The 18,742-nt window shown below is 44.0% G+C and overlaps 1 pseudogene; it reads left to right on the top strand.

Moving 5' to 3' along the window:
* Positions 1 to 1,023: 1,023 nt before the first annotated feature.
* LOC120689069 lies at positions 1,024 to 17,924 on the top strand (annotated as a pseudogene).
* Positions 17,925 to 18,742: the final 818 nt, after the last annotated feature.

Here is an 18,742-nt window from a genome sequence, read left to right as displayed (position 1 = left end):
CACAGCTGGTATCAGAGCCGAAACACACCGAGGGTGGTACATGCTTGACTAATTTCAAGTTTTTCCAAAAAATATAAAAATGAATTTTTGGCGTAGAACGAGCATACATCATATTTTTGTTGTGTTTTAGGATTTTTTCCCATAGGAGTTGATGGGGGGAGTGAGTTTAAGACCTTAAGGACCTATGTAGATGAAGTTCGGGTCATAAGATTTCATAGGCTTGCCGTGAAGTGTGGCGGAAGTGTCGTCGACCGGACCGAAGACACGGTTTGGTAGTTCAAAACCGTGTTCAGCGAACAGTCCGGTCATGACACGCGGACGGTTCGCCGGTCATTAAGGAAAATGCGTAGAACCATTCTGAACTGGACCTTGGTGAAACAATGCAAAGCGGACGGTCCGCCTAAGCTCAGCGGACGGTCCGGTTAGCTGGATTCTTGTAAAGCGGACGGTCCGCCCTAGTACCACGGACGGTCCGCCATATATTTTTCGGCTGGACCAGGGCAGCCCGGTCAGACCGATTGAACTAAGCCGGTCGGACCACCTAGCCCCGTCTGCAAGCGTCACACATAATTGTTTTGAAGCTCTATATTCTACAATGTGCTATGTATAGAGAGATTAGTTACTATCGGGATTGTTTTAATTAATCTGGATGATGGAACTAATCTTGTCATGGTTAAATGCAGAATGGCAACACCCCCGAACCCTCCTGATTTGGCCTAGGCCATTGCGGCCATGCTCACCGGACGCGACGAGCAGACGGCACTCCTCCGGGAGATTGTGGAGCAGGGCAGAGCGCAGCGGCATGAGCATCACCACCAACTAGCTGTCCCTGGCTATGAGCAGTTCCTAAGCACCCAGCCGCCGCTGTTCCACAAAGCCGATGAGCCACTGGAAGCAGATAGCTGGCTCCGGACCATCGAGTCCAAGTTCACCATGCACTCATACAATGATGGGGACAAGGCAGGATTTGCAGCTCAGCAGCTCAGGGGTCCCGCACGCACTTGGTGGGACAATCACGTGGCCATGTTCCCCGAGGGCACTCGGTTCACCTGGGCCCAGTTTAAAGAAGCATTCAGGACTCATCACGTTCCAGCGGGAGTGATCAGGAGGAAGCTCACGGAGTTCTTGGCCCTAAAGCAGGGCAACAACAGTGTCATGCAATATGCCCAGAATTTCAACACACTCTCACAGTACGCTGGGTACCACGTGGACACGGATGAGAAGAAGCAGGCTTGCTTCAGGCAGGGGCTTAGTAGCAAGCTCCAAGATCGCCTGGCAATGTTCAAATTCAACACTTTCAGTGAGCTAGTCAATAGGGCTATCGTTCAGGAGGATGCCCACCTAGCTCATAAGGCAGAAAAAGAAAAAAAAGGCACCGGCAGCGGGGTCTTCTAGCAGCAACCCACAGAGGTTCCGTATCGTGTAGTCTGGGCCACAGCGAGCCCCCTTCCAGCACCAGTCGGTGTACAGGCCACCACAGCAGCAGTGGGGATATCGGCCACCGCAGCAACCACAGCCACAGGGGGTAGCCAGGCCTCCTGTTTCTCAGCAGGGTGAGCAGAAGATTTGGGTCCAGCAGCAGGGGGTGTGCCCAAATTTATTCCCATGCTACAACTGCGGACAGCTTGGCCACTTTGCACGTAGTTGCCCCATGCCGCCGAAGCAAGGTTAGCAGTCCAGTCAGCAGAATCAGAAGAACAAAGTGGTTCACTTCAAGCCGGGACAAGTGCACTACACCACCCTTGAGGGTATTCCAGAGGAAGCTCCAGTGATGATGGGTACATTCTCAGTTAACGATCACCCTGTTATAGTATTGTTTGATTCTAGGGCGTCTCATACTTTTATTAGCGAAGAGTGTGCAGTTAGACTTGGGCTGGAAATAGAAAATATGTCGGTTCCCTATAGTATTCGTTCACCTGGAGGGCAATTACTAACCAACCAAACGGTCAAGCAAGTACCTTTACGGCTTCAAGGAAAAAATTTTGTCACTCATTTAATTGTGTTACCCACACAGAAGATGGATATTATCCTTGGTATGAACTGGATGAAATTTCATGGGATCCTTCTGGACACTTTGTCATATTCTGTAAATATAAATTCTCATCTCCATGGTTCTATGACCTTATCCCTAAGGGACCATGAGTTAATTACTCCAATTGTGAGTCACACCGAGGGCAAGACTTTGGTTGACATACCAGTGGTATGTGAATACCCGGATGTATTTCTAGATGATTTATCCGGTATGCCACCAGATCATAACATGGAGTTTGCCATTGAATTGCAACCGGGAACGGCACCAATTTCCCGAAGACCATATCGGATGCCACCGAATGAACTAGCTGAGTTAAAGAAGCAATTGCAGGAATTGCTTGATAAGGGATATATTCGTCCTAGCACTTCGCCTTGGGGCTGTCCGGCGCTCTTTGTTAAAAAGAAAGATCAAAGTCTCAGGTTGTGTGTGGACTATAGACTTTTGAATGTCGTCACAATCAAGAACAAATATCCCCTTCCCAGAATTGATATTCTATTTGATCAGCTATTCGGGGCCAAGGTATTTTCAAAAATCGACCTCCACTCTGGTTATCATCAGATAAAGATTAGAGCTGAGGATATTCCCAAGACGGCCTTCTCCACCAGATATGGGCTTTATGAATATCTGGTCATGTCTTTTGGGCTAACAAATATCCCTGCTCATTTTATGTATCTCATGAACTCGGTATTCATGCTCGAGCTGGATAAGTTTGTCATGGTTTTTATTGACGACATTCTTATATATTCAAAGAATGAAGAGGAGCATGCAGAGTATCTTCGCATTGTGCTTCAACGCCTGCGGGAGCACAAGTTGTATGCAAAATTTAGTAAATGTGATTTCTGGCTCGCGGTGGTCCAATTCTTGGGCCATATCGTTTCAAAAGATGGAATCTCTGTTGATCCTAGCAAGATTTAGGATGTTCTGAATTGGAAAGCTCCCACCTCTATTTCCGAGATTCGGAGTTTCCTTGGGCTAGCAGGGTATTACCGCCGGTTTGTAACGGACTTCTCAAAAATTGCTAGGCCCATGACTGAGTTGCTTAAGAAGGTGGTCAGATTCAATTGGGATGACAAATGTCAGCAGGCTTTTCAGACTTTGAGAAAGCTCTTAACGTCGGCCCCTGTTTTGGCTCAGTCGGACATTACTCGGCCTTTTGATGTGTATTGTGATGCATCAGGTACGAATTCTACTATGTTATCATCCCTATTTTGACTCAGCCGGCTATTATTCGGCCCTTGATGTTATCGTTATGCATCAGGTACGGGTCTCGGCTGTGTCCTTATGCAAAAGCAACGGGTGATTGCTTATGCTTCCAGAGCCCTCAGGCGGCATGAGGAAAATTATGCTACTCAAGACCTGGAGCTGGCGGCAGTGGTGCATGCATTAAAAATCTGGCGTCACTATCTTCTGGGCAATCCTGTGCATATATATTCAGACTACAAGAGTCTCAAATATATTTTCACCCAGAGCGAGCTGAATTTGCGCCAGAGACTGTGGTTAGAGTTAATTAAGGATTATGACCTAGAGATCCATTATCACCCGGGCAAGGCTAATGTTGTAGCCGATGCGCTAAGTCGCAAAGCCAGTTGCATCTCAGCCACAGGGGTGCTTGCAACCCTGTGCCAAGAAATGGAGAAGTTAAATTTGACCATTGTAGCTGAGGGCACACTTACCAACCTTACTCTCTCTCCAACACTCCAGGATCGGATTATTACTGCTCAGAAAAATGATTTGGGCATGGACAAGATTAGATAAAGGTTCGGTGAAGGTGATCCAAGGGTCCAATGTTTTCATCAGGATGACGAGGGGGTGTTATGGTTTGGAAATCGATTGGTGGTACCTAAGGACTTTGAACTCCGGAAATAAATTTTGGATGAGGCCCATCTCTCCAGATATTCCATTCACCCGGGTAGCAATAAAATGTACCAAGATTTAAAACAACAATTTTGGTGGATGAGGATGAAGCGGGAAATTGCTAAATATGTGTCTGAGTGTGACACATGCAGAGGGTTAAAGCAAGTCACTTGAGGTCAGCCGGTCCTCTGCAACCATTGAATATCCCTTCATGGAAGTGGGAGGATATCAGTATAGATTTCATTGTCGGCCTACCCAAAACTTCAAAGGGGTATGATTCGATATGGGTTATTGTCGATCGTCTCACTAAGTCGGCTCATTTTCTACCGGTAAAAACAACACACACGGCAAAACAATATGCTCAATTGTATATGGATCATATTGTAAGTCTTCATGGAATTCCAAGGACCATTATTTCAGACCGTGGTGCCCAATTCATTGCCCGATTCTGGGAGCTCTTTCATGCCGCCTTGGGTACTCAACTGATCCGTAGTTCAGCCTATCATCCTCAGACAGATGGTCAGACAGAGAGAATTAATCAGATTCTTGAGGATATGCTTAGAGCATGTGCACTCACCTACAGTCAGAAGTGGGATGAATCTCTACCCTTACCTGAGTTCGCTTATAATAATAGCTATCAAGAGAGAATCAGGATGGCTCCTTTTGAGGCGCTATATGGGCGAAGGTGTAGAACCCCATTGAACTGGTCCGAAGTTGGGGAAAGAAATTTCTTCGGACCTGATATGGTTAGTGAGGCGGAAGAACAAGTCCGGTTTATACAGGAGAATTTGAAAATAGCCCAAACTCGACAGAAAAGTTATGCGGACAAAAAACGTCAATCAGTTTCATTCCAAGTGGGAGATCATGCCTATTTGCGGGTATCTCCAATGAAAGGGGTCCAACGGTTTGGAGTGAAGGGAAAGCTTGCACCCCCGCTATGTTGGGTCTTTTCCTATCATTGAGTGGTGTGGGCCGGTAGCATATCACCTAGAGTTTCCTGCCCAATTATCCGCGGTTCATAATATTTTCCATATCTCTCAGCTCCGAAATGCCTCCGTGTTCCAGAAAAGGTGATTGACATAGAGAAGCTACAAGTGGAGCCCGATCTTGTCTATTCAGAGCTTCCAATAAAAGTTGTCGATCACAAGACCTGGGTCACTCGAACCCAAACCGTAACTTCTACAAGGTGCAATAGAGTAATCACTCCGAGCGAGAAGCCACTTGGGAGACAGAAGAATTCGTTCAATCCAAGTGTCCTAAGTTGCTACAAACTTATCGATGCACCAAACATTTCGCTCTCGTTTCAATTTCTGCATCGCCATCAAAATCTCGGGACGAGATTTCTTTTAGGGGGAAGGGTTGTAACACCCCTGGTGTTAATCACCACGCGGACAGTCTGCTTGGGACCACAGACGATCCGCCCGGACGCACTCTGCTTCACCTACCCAGAGACAGGGGTTCGCCAGTCTCCGCCACGTGCCGGCCGTCGAGCCTTTTGCCCGGGCATCCCAGTACACCGCATTGAAGGCGCGTACCTCCCCTTCACCCACCCCAAGCTCATCTCTCATTCTCTCTCTCTCTCTCTCTCTCTCTCTCTCTCTCTCTCTCTCGTTTCACTCTCCCTCTTCCACCCGACGCCATGGGCGGAGCCTGAACTCCTCCCGTTCGCTGGCCGATTCCGCGAGCTCCCCTCCATGGATTTCAAATCCACCGCACCCAAAGGTCAACCACCTCCCTAGCTCCCTCCTCAACCCCTCCAACCACCGTCACAACCCCCACCTCACCGGGAATCTCGGATTCCCCGGCCGTCAGTTCGAGTTTCGCCCAAACTCGACCTCACCGTTGAACTCCATCGTCCAGGCACCGTTCCCTTCGTTCAAGGGCTCAAATCGACTGTAAGAGAGCCACTCATGCTCGTGCTCCCCTCGTTCCTCCTCGTTCACGTTGTTTCCACGCACGTTCTCGACGAGGTCATTTTACCACCACGGGCCGCACGTCGCCGACTAGGTTAGGCTTGATTTCTTAGCGTGCATCACCCATGCTCGTGTGCATCTCGTCCAGTAGATGGTGTAGTGCTAGCCTCGCCTTCGGTCGGGCCACCGTCGGCGGGAACGGCGCGTCGCGGCGCCGTGCCGGCCTCACTGGTGGCGGCGCGCGGTGTCAAAAGACAGGAACCACGGATGGTCCACCTAGGAGGTCCGGACAGTCTGCAGGTCAGGTTAGAAGTTGTCCAGAGACGTTGTTGTCTATGATTGTTTCATAGAATTGAACTGCGGACGGTCCGCTATTGGAGAGCGGACAGTCCGCCGTAGAGTTCGAGATTTGTCCAGAGATGATGTTGTCTCTGGTGGGTTTCGCAGGGTTGAACTGTGGACGGTCCGCTATTGGAGAGCGGACAGCCTGCCGTAGAGTCTAGAATTTTGTCCAGAGACATTGTCGTCTCTGGTGGATTGACAGAGTGAACTGCGGACGGTCCGCCAAGGAGGGCTAGACGGTCCGCCGGTAGGATTAGAAATCTGTCCAGAGACATCGTTGTCTCTGGTGGATTGGTGTAGGTGTATTGCGGACAGTCCGCTAAGGGTGAGCGGACTGTCCGCCAGCAAGTATAGAAATTCTCCAGAAACATTGGTGGTTCTGGTGGGTCTGCCGAATTGAACCGCGGATGGTCCGCCACTTGGGCGCGGATAGTCCGCAGTACATTTCATTTCGAAGTAGTAATTATGTAGTTGGGTTGCACTCAATTATTTCATATGTATTCGTGTAGCATACGCAATTGAGGACGTCGTGTATGAGGTGATAGCGGCACCGTAGGAGCAGCCGGATCAAGCCCAGGAGGAGAGGCGTGAGAACCCAGCCCAAGGCCCGTCTGACCCCAGCTCTGAGCAGCAGCCCGAAGGCAAGCCCCGGTGCATAACCTTTATTTCAAATTATGCAACAATATATATATATATATCTTGTGCATTAAAGTATAGGAGTTGAATAGAACCTCAGATGCATAACCCTTAGGTACCATGAGTTCTATATTAGAATTTGTCAGACGATAGACGTGCTATGCTATATTGAGTTCGGTAGAAGTCGAGTAATTTCCTGTTACTCGCGAGCTATAGGGTGTCTCTATATTTCAGCAATACGAGCTACTGAATTCAAGAATGAAAGGAAATGGAAGTGGGGACCGGGCGGAAAATGTTTAGTCCGTCTGTGTCGATTAAGGACTGATCCGTTGTTGGCAGTGCTGATCGGGGATTGAACAGTACTAACTGCATGCCGGGAGTAGGAGGTAGTCGAAACCAGTAAGCCTAGTACTGCCTCGCGTCGAAAGTACAGAACTTCATCACCACCCCTTAGGGCGAGTCGGGTAGTCGCGGAGAATTGGGATGCATGTATTTACTTTTGGTGGTCTTGAGCCCGGCTGACTATATGTAGGTGGGGCGGTTCTATAGTTTGAGGCGGGGAGGGGAATGGTTAGCTCGTATCGTCCGACGGGGCAAATGTGTGCTGTGTTGGTTAGGTCCACCTTGCAAGGTTAAATCGAATCGATTCGCCGTGTCTCGCGGATATGAGGGCCTCGATCTCTTTGTCGCCTCGTAGAAATGAATTAGAAATATTAGTGATAAATGATGGAACTATTTTGAATCATTATTGTAATGCTCCAACATGATTGTTTTAGATATGCCAACATTAGATGAGAGTCTTTCTATATAAAACATGTGGCTAAAACATTGAAAGTAAGGATCCAACTATAGATGCTTTTCTGCAAAACAACCCACTAGCCAGAAAGCCGTGCATGTCTAGATAGGGGCTATATATACCCATTGTCGGGTAAGCCTTGCTAAGTATTAGTTGCTCAGGACTTTTGTTGAAACATATTTCAGGACACTCAGACGTAGACTTTTGTCCCTGCTGCGTTAAGTTCATCAGCCGAGACGCAGAGGGATGGGAGGTTGTGGAGCCAGACACTTAGTTACTAGTTAGGGGTCTCCTCGGTGCCCACTTGTGGTAGTTGCAGGCCTTTTTCCTCTATGCGAACCTTGGTTTCTGTAAGGTAAAGTTTATAAATTATGTATGTATTCAAACTTGGTTTGTAAAACTTATAGCAGAGTCTTATGGATATTGCTGTATTTTCAATTATATGTCGTTCTTGTACCATCTGCGCTCACCTTCGTGTGGGACTATCGGTGTTGTTTCGATCGGGACGTGGGCTGAGAAAGGATCGCCAAATTAAGCCATTAAGCTAATGCGCCCGATGTGTTCAAATGACGGCCATTACGTTTAATTTAGAGTTTTAATTTGATGGTACCATCACAATATACAAACCCAAGGAGTGTCTATTGGTGAAGAGATGTCTCTACGGTGAAACTATGGAGGAACCGTGTTCCCACAGGGAACCGTCATTAGCGGTTACTAATGTCGGTTTTATCTAATTGATCACCTAATCTAACTAATCCTAATACTCCCCTTTGATCAATTGATCTTCTTGTGGTCTTGTAATCAATTTAATCTTCTTGTGGTCTTGTAATCAATCGAATAACTCCTTGAAAACCCTATGGGAAAAATTAGGAGATGCAATACAATATATCTCCCCCAAAAATCTTTAAGGAAAAATGTGAGGAGAATCTTTAAAAAACCCTGTGGGAAAAACCAAAGTAGTTCTGATATACTAGGCAAAACTCCTTAAAACCCAGTGGGAAAAATAAGAAGAAACACCATAATATACAATTATCAATGTTAGTAGACCCTTGAGATAAACCCAAAGTCTTAGTCTAATAACACCTTAACCCTATGGTCAATATGCTTCAAATATCATCTTCCAAAAACCCCTGGTGGGGAAAACTAGATGACATAGCATATAATTTTATGTTGACATTGCCTCATCAAAAACTTTATATGAGAAACCTCAACAGGAAAAACTCACATAAAGAAAAGAGTACAATGTATCGTATGGTCCAATATCATCCACCAAAAACCTCTATGGGAAAAATGGATAATAGGACATAATTTTGTGTTGATGTTGCCTCGTTAAAAACTTTATATGAGGAATCCAAAGGGAAAAACTCATACAAAGAAAAAAGTGCAATATGATGTTTTCAACAAGTTATTAATCAGAGAGACGAGAGACTCTCCCCCTGAAACTTGCAAATCTTTCATACTAATGTGTTCAACACATATGAAATGTGGAGCATAGTAGACATTGTGAATATCTTTCCGAGATTATCACAAGTACTTAATTTGCAAATGTTCATATGCCCATATGACCTATGGAACAGAACCTTCTTAATGCCAAATATTGCATTAAGTATAACTTGTCTCCATCTAAACAACACAAGCTGCATTACCTTTATAGATAATGACCTTTAATTCAATATAATCAATACCACATAATTTTAGTATGTGATATATCATTCTGCCATGCTATGCACATTCATGTGTAGCCTTGTACAGTACAATGTCAGAATGATTAATGGAATTGACCATTAAATGTCTACTGAAAGACTATTATATAATGGTATTTCCATATTCATGTAAAGCTTATTTCAATGATCTGGAATTTTGGGGATCTTATAGATAACCAAAATCACAATATCCACATAATCGGATCCTGGATTATACCAAGTTTGTATGTGCTATTTTAAGATATCAAAGATATTCTTAACTTCAATTTACCAACCTTAGGTAGAATAGCGCTGCTATTAGATAGCAAATTATTGCAAAGACAATATCCCGCCGGGAACTTTTGCAATATATGTATTAGTGCATAAATAGCACAGGGATAATGGACCACATGTCCCATTATCTCAATTCAATCACTATGGCATAAAACAATCTTCCCTCATGTCTTTCTCTATCATGAGGTAGAACCACCATAGGATTTCCCTTCATATTGAATGACTCAATATGATGCGGATATAGATAGCTTTACTACAAAAAACCTGGGAGAAGATACTTGAATTCTAAGCACAAAATAAAATTTTAGTTTACACCGTTATCTTCCATCTCTAAACTTCGTCTATAGATTACAACGTGTTCTCGACAAGTGTTCATTACCAATGATGTCAAGATTATTGGCAATCATATAATACTAGGAAATCCAACCAAGGACTCCGAAATGAACACCACGTGTAATCAATCTTGTATCTTTCAATACAAGAAATACATACAAAGTCGATTGTACCAAAATCGACTTAACTGCTCTAAACCATATATTGACTTAAGCAATGCACGATATATGTTGTGATTTTATATATAAGTAAGTTTTGGATATGTGAACTCCTTCTCGGAACTTTCACAATATGCCAAATTAAGTGATCATATGTAATCACTACATCTATCAACTATAAACTGCAAAGATAGATGCTTTTGTACTGCTAGTCAAAAGTTAGCATCGGAAATTTATAACTTACTATGGAGAATAACCTGCATTGAAAATCAATGCTTTTGGGCTTTGCGTAAACCCCTTGTGCTACTAGTCTTGTTTTAATCTCACCACCTCATTGTTCTCAATCCATTCTAGGATGAAAACACTTTTGTACTCATAGTAAAGGTACATCTAGGTGTTGGCTTTACTACCAAAACACATCTCTACTGGTGAGCAAGACTATCTCTGTATGTATAACTTTACTCAACAAGCTTCAGTAAGAGTGACAAAGCACTCTGCTATGGTCTTATTAACTGGATAACTTTGAATAATGTATACAATTTATTTAGAGAAGTTTGTATCGATACATGTAGTCTTTATATGAAATAATTCTCCGGTTATCAAAACTTAAAAATGAACCCTGAATGACTCATCGTGACTTCCTTAAACAAGAGTCAGGGCTTTCCAATATCCCAGCATCAGTATTTTGGTGCACCTCTGAGCTGGGTTGTGGATTATAAATATCGACAGGACATAAAATGTCCTCTAAGTATCTTTCAACCAAAGATTGAGTTGTATTTACTACTTTAGAAGAAAAATCTTATATTGCTAGCATGAATAATCTTGCTTTATGGCCATACTTCTCCCCCTCTTATTTACAATTGGGAGTTGAGTGGTTTTACTTAGTACCACTTCTATTTCTGGCACATGCTTGTATCAGATTAATGATTAGTAAATGCATGTGACAGTTTATTTGCAATACTATGCAAATCAATAATTCTTTGAACTCAAAGTTCAGTTAATTTAGTGCGTGATTCTGAGTTTGAAATGCTTCATACATTCAAATATTTTTCGGGCATTATATATGGTATTTCTAATCTCCCCCTAATGCCTGGAAAAGCTCATTTATACTAAAAACCAGCATACATATTGTAAATAGATTCTCTCTACGAGATCTAGATACTGAACGATCGACGGAGGTTTGAAATCTTAGATTGATCCCCAGTTTCCTGTGTGAACCCATCAATGTATGCTGCGGTGGTGAGAGTGGTACGTATACAACGTAACTCAATCTTACGCAAATAGAAAATCTTCATATATTTCCACGTACTATATGCATATGGGGGATATGCAGTTAATCATAAGCCATGAAAAAAATAGCGCGCTATAGCGCGCCAAAGCAAACGCCGCGATGCAATTTCACTTGTTTGCGCTATTGCTGCTATTGCCGCTATTGCGCGCTATAGCGCCGCTAAACGCATTTAATGCCATAGCGCGCTATCCATACGCTATTGGCAAAATTGTCGATTTGATCATTTCTTATGATAATTTGCGTTTTTATGGTAATTTCTTTTGATAATTTGCCAATTAGCTCATTTCTTATGATAATTTGCAGTCCACTTAACAAATAGCGCGCTATAGCGCTGCCATAGCGCCGCTATAGCACGCTATTTGGAACACAGCAAGCTAACACTACTGCGTGAGCTGCCGCTATAGCGCGGCCATAGCGCCGCTATAGCGGCAATAGCGGCCAGAACATGGAAACGCTAAATTCGATAGCTCGCTATTTAAATCATTGATCATAAGTCAGGAGTGTGTAAGTCCACCTGACTCCAACACGAAGTTGGCAATAGCAATTTACTAATAATGGTCCTGCTATGACTTAATGTCATACTTATATATTCCAATTTATTCTTTTAGATATGTAACTAAACTTTTGTTATACTAAACGTCATTGTAGGTACAAAAGCTCAGTAGTGTTCGGAATAATGCTCATAACAAGAGGCATTATCTACTAAATGTATGGCTAAGTGTGGATCTTCCACACTTTAGATCATCTAACAGCTGTATCTTTACAACCATAAAGTGCCAGAACTGTCCATACAATCTTTGTATCAGACCCATACATATTCTTTTGAATATGATCAAGAAATCTAAGATAGTCAATCTGATTTTAAGATAAGAGGGTCTTAAATTCGTTTCCCTATGGTACTTACTGTATCCATACTGTGGGAAAATCACGACCAAAGGAATTGCTATTAATTTTTCACGCATCCCTTTGGATGGCTAAGTTGATCATTCCAAATCTTGAATAGATCAACAGTGTGAAAAAATTTTATACGCAATATATTGTACGAGAATGGTGGTATGCATAATACAACAAAAAAATGAGTCTTATTTCATTTCTTATATGCCATATCCTTAGGAAGAATGATAGTGGAAGAATTGAACAAACTATCAATGCATCGCATCAGCGATGACCAAAATTATTCACTCTTCTTGTCATAAGAAATAGGAATATTTTGCTTCCGTAAATATAGAGTTTGTGGTACAAATGTCCACTAGGCATATATCATTCCCATTGGGATAATTCCCATACAATCTATATATCAAAAGAATTCAATAAAATTCTCGTCTAATATATAGAAATCCATAAATATTGTCGAGTATCAAATTCATCAATATGATACAATAGTTATATATTGACAACAAGTGTTACAACATATTTCGATTGACCAGACAATATCAATGGACCATGAGATTATTTAAAATCTCATATCAAGTCATTCGAATTATAATCGATGATTTTTTTGTCTATGAATTTTAGGTTCTCTTGCGAGAAAAATAGGAATGTTTGATATGCGATCTTATAAGATCCAACAGAAACAATCAATTTTCCTAGAGAGCTTCAAATACAGGATTGAAAAGCTTCAAATACAGGATTGAAACCCTTCAAATCTTATGTCGTAGCTCTTGTTTTATCCTTTATTGATGTTTGATATTGATCAATTTTCCTTCCATAAGATATTCTTATTGATAATCTTTATGGATATTGTTTCTTAATAACAGTAAGGCATAATTTTCTTTGATCTATAATAAATGACCCCAATCAAAAGTCAACGCGCCTTTGCTGCCCCTTGGGGTGCCGTCGCTGCTGCCCCTCTGTGCGCCGCCCCTTGCGTGCCGGAGGGCACCGCGCATAGCGCCGCCGCCGCCGGTCGGGCGCTCGGCCCATGAGGCTACGCGCGCCGGAGGGCGCCGCGCGTAGCGCCGCCGCTGCTGGTCGGGCCGCCGATGTTGAGCGCCGCGCGTGCACCGCGTCATGTTCCCCTTCTTTCTTGCTTGCTCCGCGTCGCTCCCCCATGGCCCCGACGCCGCCTGGTTCGTGTGCCGCCACCGCCGTGGGGTCTCCTGGTGGCTGCACCGCTGCCTGCGCATTGGAAAGCGGCGCCACGGGCCGCGCCCAGCGCCTCTCTACGCCGCACGCGACCAGCGCCTCTGCGTCGCCCCTGGGCGGTAACGCCGCCGCCACCGGGCCTCCTGCCTGAAGCGCCGCCTCGCTCCGTCAAGCACCGCGCCGAGCGCCGCCACTGTTGCCGTAGTATGGAGGAAGGAGCGGTGGCCTCTCGTCGACGGCAAGGACTCCGGCGAGGAAATCCGATGAAGAACTCCGGTGAGGTCTCCCTACAATGCCTTCGTTCTCAGCGAATAGCCTTCTCTTGTGCCCAGGGAAAGCAACGTGCTGATAACGTGTTGAATTAGAGGGGAATGAATGATTCAATTGATCTCTGTTGAATGATGTCAGTACAATATATACAAGCCCAAGGGGTGTCGATTGGTGAAGAGGTGTCTCTACGGTGAAACTATGGGGGAACCGTGTTCCCACGGGGAACCGTCATTAGCGGTTGCTAATGTCGGTCTTATCTAATTGATCACCTAATCTAACTAATCCTAACATATTTGTCGCTTTATGCGACTTGAGGCGATAGCATCGCAGAAGCATGGCGAGCGCGCGCCGGGCGTGCGTCAGCATGCGCGAGCGGCAACGGAAGCAGGGGGCCCGGCCCATTAAGCTAATTGGATGTTAGGCCTGCCATTTGCTTCAGAAGTGGTATTTGCTTCAGTTTTCAAATGTTGAACACTTTAGAATGTTCCGAATGTTTCAAAAACATTTCAAATTGGTCCAGAAAAATTGATAACAAAAAATTTACGAAAAAAATGTTTGGAAACATTTCAATGTGTTCTGAAAAAAATTGTTTGCTTGAGAAGTTCTCAATAATAAACAGTTTGGAATGTTTTGAAATGATTTGTTTGGAAAAAGCAATTCAAAATGTTTCAAAAAGATCTCAAAAAATGTTTTAAACTTTTCTAAATGTTGTTAAATACTTCAGAATGTTCTGCAAAAATTGTTTAAAAGAAAAAATTCCCAATAAATGTTTTTGGAAACAATTCATAATGTTCTGGGAAAATTGAATCAATTCCCATTTGTTTGAAATCATTTGTTCTGAAACATTTATATTTGTTTGGAAATATTTCAGAATGTTTCGAAAACAATTTAGATTTGTTTTGGAATATCTTAGAGTGTGCTGAAAAAATTGTTTACATGAAAAGTTCCCAATAAATACTGTTAAATACTTTGGAAAGCTCCCAATGTTTGAAATATTTCAAATTTGTTTCGAACAAGCATTTTCATATTGTTCTGAGAAATTGTTCTCACGAAAAAGTTCCCAATAAATGTTGTTAAATACTTCATAATGTTTCTGTATGATTAAAATATTTTAAATTTGTTTGAAAACATTTCAGAGTGTTCTGAGAAAATATTGTTTACATGGTTCCCAATAAAATGTTCCGGATCATGGGAACCCATTTGTTTGTAATCATTTGTTCTGAAACATTTATATTTGTTTGAAAACATTTCAGAGTGTTCCGAAACATTTAGATTTGTTTGGGAATATCTCATAGTGTGCTGAAAAAATATTTAAACAAAAAGTTCCCAATAAATGTTGTCAAACACTTTGGAAAGTTCTGAATGTTTGAAACATTTCAGATTTGTTTCGAACAAGCATTTCAAATTGTTTTGAGAAATTGTTCACATGAAAAAGTTCCCAATAAATTTTGTTAAACACTTTATAATGTGTCTAAATGATTAAAACATTTCAGATCTGTTTGGAAACATTTCAGAGTGTTCTGAGAAAATTGTTTACATGGTTCCCAATAAAATGTTCTGGATCATTGAAACCCATTTGTTTGGAACCATTTTAGTCTGAAATATTTATATTTGTTTGGAAACATTTTAGAGTGTTCCAAAACATTATAGATTTATATGGGAACATCTCAGAGTGTTTTGGGCATTTTTTTTCTTGGCCCATCATTCCTCCGCTGTCATAGTTTTTCAGGCACACGTAACCTATCACATCGCTAGGAGAAGGTGACCGACAGCTAGGTAGTCATGCACAAAAAAATTAAGAAAACACAGTTTCAAAATAAAAGTGCAAATTAGGAACAGAGTATTGTGTTTCTTATGACAATGTCGTTACAACAAAATCACAATTACGTATATTTGGATGGTATTATCTTAAATAATATTTTAAAGAAGCTATAATAATTTAATTGTAAAATTAGGAACAATTGTAATTATTCGGAAGATTTATAATTGTTCCATCAAGATGTTCCAGGAGATGCTGCTTCAAGCATTATATAATTTCCCAAAAATATTATTATGGAACAAATAAAAATGTTCTGATAAAAATATTATTCTAAGAACAAAAAAAAATTGAGAACAGAGTAAAGTGTTTTGTGTGAAGACAATGTTCTCAGTGGAAAAAATATTCTGAGAACAAATAAAAATATTCTAAGAAAATAAGAATCGGTAAATAGATTTCGTACTCACGCTAAGAAAAAGTACGAAAGCATACCATGAACTGGGCTCATGGTGGATTAAGCATAGGAAAGTCACACCGTGGATTGGGCCCCTCAAAAAAGTACGAAAGCAGCAGACCAGCAGACTTCCCTCAAAAAAAAAATGCAGACCAGCAGATAGGGAATCTTCTAAGATAGCTCTGATCGTACTCGCGCGAACCGGCGTAATGCAGAAAAACCGGACGGGGTGGGGGCGCGGGTGTCGGGCCGGGACTAGCTGGGTTGGGTACCGAAGTTATTCAGTATCTAGGGTAGGTACAATATAGTACTATTATATATATATATTTTCAACTTATAGGGTGTTGGATATAATTCAACACATCGACAGTGCCGCCTAACTCTGGCGAGAAAAAAAGCATCAAATATTTACTATTCCACGCAATTAATACACAACAACCAGCATAGCATACAAACCAAAACTGTAAAAACCCATACCACAATTTTATGGTCGAAAAACCTCCATTTTATTGTGGCATGGTGGGGGTGTTTTTTTTGGATAAAACATGCTGCTTACCTCCCTCTATATATATATATAGAGAGAGAGGGAGGTAAGCAGCACAGTTTGATACGTGGATTTGGCCATTCCTCCAACAGTAGCCCTCCCTTCAGCTACTTTAGTTTGACTGGTATAACAAAGCATTATAGATAAATATACCGGAAGTGGCACAGACCCATATATGGCTTCGGCCCTATGGAAAGCCCTCACGACTGCCCGCACGTACTCCTTGCTAAAACTCTATCCAAAAATTCAGTGAGACAAAATAGACGGAGAAAAAACAAGCACACCTAGCAGGTCCATGCACACATAATGATAATATTCAACTAGGAAAGCGTTCGCACCTTCGACGCTGGTTGAGTCTCGTCATCTCCTCGATTCGCTCTTCGTTGAGCCGATGCGGTCGAAGTAGGGGAAGCAGTGCAGTCGACGTAGTCAAAGTAGAAGAAGTAGAAAACGACGCTGCCTTGATCCTATCGAAGCCAACGATGCCTTCAGGCTTCCGCTTGTGAGCGTCGGGCAAGACTTGTTCACCCGGAGTTGCTAATCCACCATGCCTCGAAGCCAACACTCATGCCAAAGCCGAATTCGGAGCAGAAGCTGGTGCCGAAGCCGGAGCGAAGCTCGATCCGGAGCCGAAGCCAAAGCCTTTCGAATCAGAGCCGAAGCTGATGCTGAAGCGAAGGAACGCTGGCACCGAAGTCGAAGCCGGTGGAGCTGAGGCCTGAGGCCGAAGCTAGAGCCGGAACCGAAGCTGGCATGAAGCCGGAGCTGGGGCCGAAGTCGACGCTGTAGCAAAACCCGAAGCTAGCATCCAAGGAGGCCATCCACGTGAGCGCCCGCAAGCAGGCCAAGTGGTGGTACGCCAAGCGCTTCCTGCACCCCAGCGTGGTGGCGCCCTACGAGTACCTCTTCCTGTGGGACGAGGACCTCTCGCCGCCGACTTCTTCGACGCCGACGAGTACGTGCGCCTCGCCGCCAAGCACGGCCTGCGCATCTCGCAGCCGGGGCTGGACATCACCCTGGGGAAGAAGACGTACGACGTCACTACCCGGCGGAACGGCAGCGAGGTCCACCGCAGCACCGTGGGGGGCCCCGGCAACTGCTCCGACGTGCACCAGCGCCCCTGCAGCGGCTTCGTGGAGGTGATGGCGCCCGTCTTCTCCAGGGACGCCTGGGCCTGCGCCTGGCACATGATCCAGAACGACCTCATCCACGGCTGGGGGCTGGACCTCAACTTCTGGAGGTGCGTCGACGACCCCGAGCAGCAGATGGGCGTGGTGGATGCGCAGTACGTGGCGCACCGCGCCGTGCCCACGCTGGGGCGCCAGGGCAACCCGGAGACGGGAGGCGGCGGCAAGGTCAGGGCACGGGCGTGGCGCGAGTTCGCCGACTTCAACGCCAGAATACGCAATGCCGACAGGGATGCTGCGGCGGCGGCGGCGGCGGCGCCTCTCCCGACGAAGCAGCCGCCACCCCGATCAAAATAACCATATGCATCCACGTCCATATATCATCAGCTACCACGGAGTACTAGCTATAGTCTGCATCGTATGTATTTTCTCTCTTTGTTTTCGCGAACAAGAATTCAGATCAATCAGGAGGTCTCATTGTTTTTAGTCCATATTATTATTCAGTAGTAGTATTTCCCCATCATTTTTTTTTTGAAAAAAATGTACTACTCGTTTCAACTGACAACTGAGGCTGTAGCCAACTCCCGGGCCATAGCTAGAGCTGAAACCGAAGCCCGGGCCAAAGCCAGAGCCAGAGCCGAAACCGACGCTGTAGCCAAAGCCGAAGCTAGCACCGAAGTCGGAGCACGGCCGAAGCTGAATCGGACACTGTAGCTGAAACCCCACGTGTGGGCCGAAGGGTGGTTGATGCTTTCACGACGACGAAGGGGTCTTGCATCGTCTCTGAAGACCTCGCTCAAAGGTCACCGAAGAGTCCTCTTCTATTATCTCTCGTTAGTTATTTTTCTCAAGCCAAACACACGGTGGGCATCAACCTGTTGGGATCAAGATCAATTCCGCCAAGATAGCTAAGAGAGATGGTGAATAGATGGAGAGAGCAAGCTTCCGAGAGAGCCCCCTTGACCCTTTGGGTCATCTATATATAAAAGGGAAGGGATGTGGCAATTTTACCCCGGTATCTTGAAGAGTGCAAAATTTACATTTAAACCCTCAGACCCTTACAAGTAGCCCATTTTGATACGTGGGTTGGTCCATTCCCCCAGCACATATGCATCCCCAACCTTGAAGTAACCGATCTAAAACTTTTGAACCTGAAATTGAGAAACTTTAAAACC

Source organism: Panicum virgatum, chromosome 9N (assembly GCF_016808335.1).
Source record: "Panicum virgatum strain AP13 chromosome 9N, P.virgatum_v5, whole genome shotgun sequence".
Classification (NCBI taxonomy): domain Eukaryota; kingdom Viridiplantae; phylum Streptophyta; class Magnoliopsida; order Poales; family Poaceae; genus Panicum; species Panicum virgatum.
The sequence above is the reverse complement of the archived record's forward strand: the minus strand, read 5'-3'. Positions and strand labels throughout refer to the sequence as shown.